We start from the raw sequence: 9,169 nt of genomic DNA, 5'->3' as shown, positions 1-9,169 counted from the left end.
TAAACTATCATGGGTATTTTGACAGGAAGTCATTGAGTCTGTAGATTGCTTTGAGTGGTATGGACATTTTAACAATATTCATTCTTCCTGTGTGAAAGATATGTGACCTGTTTGATAACAAAACTTTGGAATTTATGACAACAAAAATCCTCTTCATTCAAAGCTTCCCTCTACTTTGTCAAGGGAATTCAATGCCTATTTATTCAAAACATGGCCGTCTACCTGGAGAAAACACTAATAGCTCAGAAGTAACCTCACTATTTGGGTCCTGGTGGAATTTCTCTCCAGCTTGCGTTTCTATGTAAAACGGTAGTGAGTTTTAGGCCTCCGGAGGGAGTGGCCTCCGGAGTTTCACTCCAGAGTGAGGCCACTGTAAAAACTGCCGCGTGTTAACCTGTGATGCCATGTGTGCACGTCTGGCTCTGTCCCCCGTCTATGTAGACAGCGTGGACACACAGGAGTGCGCTGGTCCACAGCTCGCCCACATTGGCTGGCTGAGTGCCCGACTCAGGGCAAGAGGGAGCCTGTTCCACCAGAGCATCTCCTATAGGGAAGCACTATTCATGCTGGAACATTCTGGTCCTCACAGAGCCTCCTCTGGGGCATCACAGTGCTGAGTTGCTCTTGTGCCTAAAGACATTTTCAGGGCTTTCAAGTGATGTCTCCAACCCAACTTTTGCTCTTGCACACATTTTAAACATCCTTAACTCCAACCCTGAGTTTCCCACTGTCCTCACTGGAGCCTTATCCACAGCCACCTTTGGTCCCAGCATCTTGTCAGGGGCAGAGGAGAAAGGAGGGCAGAGTTGACACAGAACAACACTTCCACAGGGAGATTTTCAGAACCTACCCACCGCCCCCCAAAACCAGTACTCAACATGGAAGAGGGACCATGTCGCTCCATGCAAATATATTTTCACAAATTGCATCAGCCCCTTTTGTCAATGACACTAGTAGTTCCCATGGCTGTGTCTTAAAAGAGAATTATTAGTTAATAATAACCTGCTTAGTTGTTTAGAAGGCTCTAAAACATAAAGCTGCACATATTGCACACATCTGTGTGTACATGCACAATAGCACACACACACGCACACACCACACACATGCACACACTCACACACACATTCGTTTTCCCTCCAAACAAAGCACACTTTCCATGGAATAGGATTTGAGATGACTTTGATAATTTCTCTATTTATGGTTTTCTATATTTCCCAACTTTCTATAGGATAAGAAAAAGAAAGGAGGCAATAAAGAGGGAGGGAAGAATGAGAGAGAGAAGGAGACAAAAGGAGAGGGAAGGGGAGGGATGAGGTGATGGGGGCAGGGGGAGAGAGAGATGAACTGTCTTAAAGCTGCTCCTTTCAGAAAAAGAAGTCAGTTGTGATAAAAGCCCTCCTCTCAGATGCCTTGAAGGAAGCTTCTAGGAAAACTGGATAATGTACTTCCATGGGCCAGCGTCCCCTCTCTCATGCCTGTTACTAAATCAGACATTTTCCCAGAAGGAATGCTAAAGGTCATGTTTCCTTTTCACTCACTCAGGACAAAAGCCATTTAAGATCCTTCTAATACAGGCTAGCAAAGGTCCAGCTAGAGGCTCTTTTTTGGCACCAATTTTAATGCTGATTCTCCAGGTCAACCTTCAGATGCTCAATGGTAATCACTGTGAAAACAACAACAAAATTAATAACCAGCTCTGCTTCATTTCTCCCTTCCTTCAGACACATGAGGATTGCTCTATGGCCACTGAAAAATCACTGCTTTCGAGAAGAATACTAACCCGCACTCTAGTGAGCAACACTGTTAGCAGGACAAAAAATGCTCTGAAATTCATTTCACCTACATGTGGAGCTTCCTAGGTGGCGCTAGTGATAAAGGCCCTGCCTGCCAATGCAGGAGGCATGAGAGATGAGGGTTTGATCCCTGGGTCAGGAAGATCCCCTGCAGGAGGACATAGCAACCCATTCCAGTATTCTTGCCTGGGAAATTCCATGTACAGAGGAGCCTGGCGGGCTACAGTCCACGGGGTCACAAAGAGTTGGATATGACTGAAGTGACTTAGCACACATGTATGTATCTTGGGCTTTAAAAATGCTCTTAGTGTCAGAATCCCCATCATGCACCACGTCCCGCTGTTTTGGCAAAACCAGCCATCTCCTAAGGAAAACAGGTTCACAGTCTGCGGGTCTCATCAGTCCAGACAGGACCCAGGGACTGAGCACCGGTTTACGCCGATGATACTCTTTGTCACCCAGCCCTACAGGCTGTGACCATATGAAACTTAACAATGGATGAAGCCAAGCATGACAGGCGCTTTCATTCAATGAAGCAGAGACAGAGCGGGAAGCCGACTGGTCTGTCAGAAAAAGAGAATGTTCTCCCCAGACTAATCCATCAGCTTTCACACCTCCTGAAGCTCACGTGCAGACGAAACCATGGATGGGGTTTCTCTTACATCAAAAATATACTGCTTTTTAAAAAGTCCATATAAAATCACTATTATATTAAACGCAGTTGCTTCCATATACACCCACTGATACCACGGGGAGAAAGGACCGACAGCTCCTTATAACAGGATTTAAGTATCCCAGAGCCTGCTGGCTTCACCAAGAAACATAAATTTCCTGCCACTTCTACATTAGTTTTTCATGTTGTCATATTTTCAATGAAATAGTTATGCCAAACAATAATATTTCACTCTCACACACATCTTCTTCCTTCTCTAGTGTATATATTAATATGTTCACATGCTTACAAGAGCTAATAGTCCAGTACTGCATCCAGCCTGGACTCAGGGCTATACTGAGATCTGTAATAAATCACACCAAGAGAGCAGCAGTCTTAATACTGTGACCTAAATGGGCTTCCCCGGTGGCGCTAGTAGTAAAGTACCTGTCTGCCAATGCAGAGACATAGGTTTGATCACTGGGTCAGAAAGGTCCCCTGGAGGAGGGCGTGGCAACCCACTCCAGTATTCTTGCCTGGAGAATCCCATGGATAGAGGAACATGGAGGGCTACAGTTCATGGGGTCACAAAAGAGTTGGACACAACTTAGCACACAAACATGACAATATGAATACATATCTGTCTTCTGAAAAAATTATACAATAATAAAGACGATACAGAAATAGTTGTAGATAGGTATCCGTCTGACTTAATTACGATCTAAAGATTCCTGTTTTTCTCTTGTCTGCACGTTTTCTCATACGTATTTTTTTAATATACCTCCCTTGCTTTGCAGAAATATACATAGTCAGGTTAGAAAAATGATAAACCAACATAATGAAGAGTGTTCATGCTCAGTCTTGTCTGACTCTTTGTGACCCCATGCACAGCAGTTTCTCCAGGTAAAAGAGGTAAACTAAATATGTTCTATTGTTTTGTTGTTTAGTCACTAAGTCATGTTGACTCTTTTGCAACCTCGTGGACTGTAGCCCACCAGGCTCCTCTGTCCATGGGATTCTCTAGGCAATAATACTGGTGTGGGTTGCCATTCCATCCTCCAGGGGATCTTATTGACCCAGGGATTGAACCCGTGTCTCCTGCATTGGCAGGCTGACCATCCAAGATGGTCAGTCCCAAATCCTTGACTCCTTTGTCCACCTGCCACTGTCCGTGATAACAAGAGCAGTGTTGACTTTGGAGGGAGGCACAGGTGCTCCCCCTGAGTGCAGAACAGGTGCAAAGTCAGCGTCTCTTCGTCCCAAGTCCACACTCTTGGGGAAGGACCCCGACTGGCTCAGATTCAGGAGGTTGGCCGGGGATCAGGCTCCTGATTTGTAATCACTGTTCCTCCTTCTGGGAACAGGAGGAATAGAAGCAAGACAATTCCCAGCAAGAAGCAGGATGGGAGAGGACAGCTGGAGAACTGAATCATTTGGGTTACATGGACGTTAACTTGATAGCTTCATTAACCTCAGTGACTATATTAAGAAAATCAATATGCGTGAAACACACTTTCCCAGCTATACAGAGAAACTGGAATATTCTGTGGAGACTTCCCTGGTGGTTCAGTGGCTCAGACTCCAAGCTGCCAATGCAGGGGGCTTGGGTTCGATCCCTGGTCAGGAAACTAGGTCCCACAGGCCACAACTAAAGATCCTGCGTGCAGCAAGTAAGACCCGGTGCAGCCAAATAAATATTAAGACAGAGTATATTTTGTGTTCTAATGCCAAAACCCAAGCAACCAGACTGATTCCAGAAAATGAAACAGATTCTTTATTTTTCTGTTTTCATTCATTACCCTCTTAGCCTGTGTTTCTCAAAAACCTGAGCCTTAAGTGGATAGTATGAGTCACTGTTTTATTAAAAGGATAATCCTGTCAGCTGACGTGAGGGATGAGGTGACAGGGGCACGGAGGGCGGCAGAGCCAACACAGTGAGCCGGCCCCACGCAGCCCACCCAGCTCTCCTCCTTGAATGTGACTGACAGCTTGATCCAGGGAGACACACTGGAAAAAGCCTCAGTTATAACATGTGGGAGGGGCCCTCCGACGGGGCAGAAGGAGGACAATTCATCCATGGTTTTCCCACTCCCTCTGGCTGGAGGTCTACCTCTTACAAGATCAGCTTCCCATGCTTCTGGGCTACACACCTGGGCCGGGACGCAGAGGGGTACAGCTGGGCTGCAGGTGAGGGACGGCCAGATGGGACCTGCAAGAAGGCAGAGCTGGAACCAGAGACTGGGAGGGTCCAAGGAGATCCAGCGGAATCTGATCCAAGCCACTTGCCAGGTCTAGAAAAATACATGTGGTTCCTGCAATTCTTTAAGGCAAAGTCAAGGACACCTTTAAATATCAGCACCATCTGCTAAATCTTGTCCTAGAAAATGTAACATCCAATCCGTGCAGATTTATCTCAAGTCTGGGTGGGTTTCATCTGAGCATTCTTTTTGTGTGAAAAAAAATCAAAAAACAGAAACAAAATTAAAGTCTCCCTCTAGTGTCCAAACTGCTATCTCATGATTCTGTTGGATATTAAGTGGAGAAATAAAATCAGATGGCAGAGTATTGTTTAATCTTCTAGAGAAAAAATTTCAAGTTTCTGAGGTGATAATGAGTTGTTTAATGTAAGGCAGGGACAGTGAACTTTTTCTGTGAGGGCAGAGGGTGAATATTTAGGTGTTCAGAGAACATGTAGTCTGTTATATGTTTTCCTCTGTTTTTTGTTTTTCTTTGTTTTGCTTTAACAACCCTTTAAAAACATAAAAACTACTGTCACTTCATTGACCACACAAAAGCAGATCACACCTGGTTTACTGCTTGCTGATCCCCAGTAGAGGTGCCACCTATTATTAAAAGATATAATTTTTTATTTTTATGTTTATAATAAATACTAGTTAATGCATTATATGTTTTATATACATATGCTTATAACACTGATACAGTTTGTCTTCAAAGGGAAACATTTATAATGCCAAATGTTTTACAAGTATTAATTTATAATGTTTATGCTTGTATTAGCATTCTGAAGAAGAATCATGGTATTTTGGTAGATTTCCAAGATTTACAAGAGCCTATGTTTCAGAGCAGAAATCCTTAGCAAAATTTCCCTAAAAAAATTTCCCTAGGTCTTTTGCTCTAACCAGAATGTTTCCATTAGACTTCTTTTTAAGACTTCCTGCCTTACAGCCAGATGGTGCTAATTGTTTTTGAATTACACTGTCTGTTGAAATTTATTTAAAACTTTAATCTACATGTGGCAATTCTGTTCTTTGGAGATAAAAATACTTAACACACAGCACTATTCAAAATAGCTAAGAAGTGGAAACCACCCAAATCCACTGACAAATGGATTGACAAAGTGTGTGCAGGAACTATTACTCAGCCGTGAAAAGGAGGGAAGTACAGATGAGCTCGGTCAGCATTGTGATCAGTGAGAGAACACACGCTCCCTTTGTGTGCAATGTTCAAAACAGGCAAGTCCACAGAGATATTGATAGAAGGTAGGGTCACGGTTTCTGGGATGAGGGGCTGAGTGTAGTGACTGCTGGTGTCTACAGGGTTTCTTTCTGGGATGATGAACCATCCTGTATCAGATGGTAATAGTGGTTGTACAATTCTGTGAATGCTTTAAAAATACTGAATTGTACCTTTAAAATGGTGGATTTTATGAAACATGAAGTACTGTTGATCTTTAAACAATATGATGGTTGAGGGCATCAACCACCTCCTCCCCAACATCTAGTCAAAAATTGAATATAACTTTACTGTCAGCTCTGCTTTTGCTACTGAGTCCAGGCTCATTCTGGTCAGCCCACGACAGGGCAATAAATTGAGACGAGTTGTTGGGACAAGAAATAGTGACATTATCCAGAAGACCAGTAGACCCAGGAGATGGTGGGCTTGTGCGTCAAAGAACCATCATGTCTGAGTTAGGATTCAGAGCCCGTTTATACTAAAGGGTGTTTATACTAAAGGAGTGAGGAAAGTCAGACACTTCTGGGTTCCCATCAGCCTCCAGGAGAACAGGTTAATTTCTTCCGCCTACAGACACTCACAGGTGGGCCTCATCAGGAGGATTCTTGGAGCTAAACAAAGGTGTTTTAATTTAATGCTCACCACCTGGGAGGCAAGGGTCCCCAAGATGGCCACCGTGTAGAATTTAGGCTGACAAGCAGTGTCCCTTTAGTGACTAACCTGTAATGGGTATGAAGGTTCTTCCCTGTTCACTTCCTGCCATTGCTTCCTGACAAAGTTTCACACCTACTGGTCATGTGGTGCTGCATGACTTACTATTAAACAAAATCCAGGGATAAAAGGACCATACCCCAAACCTGTGTGGTTCAAAGGTCAACTGTATATCTTAATTAACTGCTATTTAAAAATGGCTGCACACCAAAGAATTGATGCCTTCAAACTGTGGTGCTGGAGAAGACTCCTTGGACTGCAAGGAGACCAAACCAGTCAATCCTAAAGGAAATCAACCCTGAATAGTCATTGGAAAGACTGATGCTGAAGCTGAAGCTCCAATCCTTTAGACACCTGACTTGAAGAGCCAACTCATTGGAAAAGACCCTGATGCTGGGAAAGTTTGGGGGCAGGAGGAGAGGGGGGCAACAAAGGATAAAAGTTGGGTGGCATCATTGACTCAAAGGACATGAGTTTGTGCAAACGCTGGGAGACGGTGAAGGACAGGAAGCCTGATGTGCTGCAGTCCATGGGATCACAAAGAGTCAGACACAACTGAGCAACTGAACATCAAGGATTTGACAAGAAGAAAAGAAACAAAAACGCACAAATCCTAAGTGTAAGATAATGAATCTTAAGGGAATACATCCTCATCATCAGCACCCAGATCAAGAGATAGAATATTTCCACCACATCAGAAACAACCATCCTCTTCAATATTCCCCACTCTCCTGACACTGTGCATTAGGTTTTTTCCCCCTATTTGGCATTCAATTATTCTTTTGTATAGAATTACAAAAGATATACCCGTTTGTGTCTGGCTTCAGCATAATATCACCCAACATAACATACATGAGATTCATCTGTATGGTTGCATGGCCCATTCATCCTCAATGATGGATATTATTCCATTGGGTAAATATAGCCAACTTCATACATTCTACTGTTGATGGATATTTAGGTGGTTTCCTCCTTTTGGCTACTGCATAGCTACTGCATTGCTGTGATCATTCATATAAATATATGGATACTTTTGATGAATGTGTGTGCCTTTCTGTTGTTTATATTCTTAGGAATGGAAATGCTGGGATCCGAATTATGCAAATGCTGAGATTTAGTGAACTCTGCGTTTTCTGACAAGAAGTATATAGAAATTTCAGTCACTCCACTCCATCTTTGCAAATGCTTTTACATACCCATACGTGCGCACACATGCACGTGAGCCTCAGCCAGGATTTTGATCAGGACAGCACTGAATCTATAGATCAGTTCTGAGGAACTGACATCTCAATATTTCATCTTTCAAATTATGAATATAGTGTATTTCCCCGTTTGTTTAGGTCTCTTTAATTCTCTCAAAATGTCTTACAGAAATTAACATTAGTCCTGCATGTCTTTTATTAAATCTTCCCTAGGTGTTTCATGTTGCAGGTAGTAACAGTCCTGTGTATTAGGCAAGACACCCCCAAAAAGAATGAGAATACACCCTTGAATTAGGGACAAGTGGGTTGTTTTCCACATGCCTGTTCACAACAGTGGTTCCCTCCACTCACCCCAAGAGGGCATGCGCAAAGAGCAGTTATGCAGCCAAAGAGTAATGAGGGGAGGGGCTCCAAGACCCCCAAACAGATTTTGCCAGGACTAGAGCAGAGAGTGTGGTCCAGGGACCCAGCGGGCGACCTCAGTCCACGGGGAACTGCTCCTACATCCCTCCCCCCGAACCTCATCTCCATTCTCTTTGTTTCATCTGTGGAGAGTTTTAGTTTTAAACCAATGTCTCAGTTCCGCTCAGGATTTCTTCAAAACTTGCCCTTGAACTCCATCCTCACTGTGCACAGTCTCTGTCCTCCTCTTCCAGGTCTTGGTCTCACTGGGGACATTTGCCCAGAAAGTTCAACACTGCCCTCTGCTGGCCCCCATCCCAGACGTGAGCGCTGAATTTCTGAATTGTCAGTCTAACTGCCTACTTAGGTCTCTGCTTCTATATCTGACAGTTGACCCCACAGGCAAAGGAATGAAACGGGACCACTTTCTCACACGGGACAAAAATCAACTTCAAACGGATTTTAAAGACTGGAATGGAAGAGCTGGAACCATAGGACCCCTAGAAGAGAACACAGGCTGTACACTCTTTGATATCAGTTTCAGCAATGATTTTTTTGGATTTTACATCAAAAACAAAAATAAACATGTGGCGCTACATCAAACGAAACAGCTTCTTCACAGCAAAGCTGTGGTGCAAAAACCACCAACATAAGAAAAAGGCAACCTAATGGAAGGAAATATTTTCAAATCCTATATCTGATAAGGGGGTAATATCCAAAGTATATGGAGCACTCATATAACTCAATAGGAAAAAAATGAGCAATTTATGGCTCTGTCTATCAAAATTGTGAACATACCTTCCTGTAGCCTGCAATTCACAGGGCATACCAGTTTACAAAATTTTCCAAAACACTTTTCCCAAAAAAAAAAAGCCTTTATAGCAGAGGAGGCTCCTTAATTATGGTGCATCTATGCAATGAAATAGAGTCATCAT

This window comes from Bos javanicus, chromosome 11, assembly GCF_032452875.1.
Source record: "Bos javanicus breed banteng chromosome 11, ARS-OSU_banteng_1.0, whole genome shotgun sequence".
Taxonomy (NCBI): domain Eukaryota; kingdom Metazoa; phylum Chordata; class Mammalia; order Artiodactyla; family Bovidae; genus Bos; species Bos javanicus.
This window is presented reverse-complemented; position numbering follows the sequence as displayed.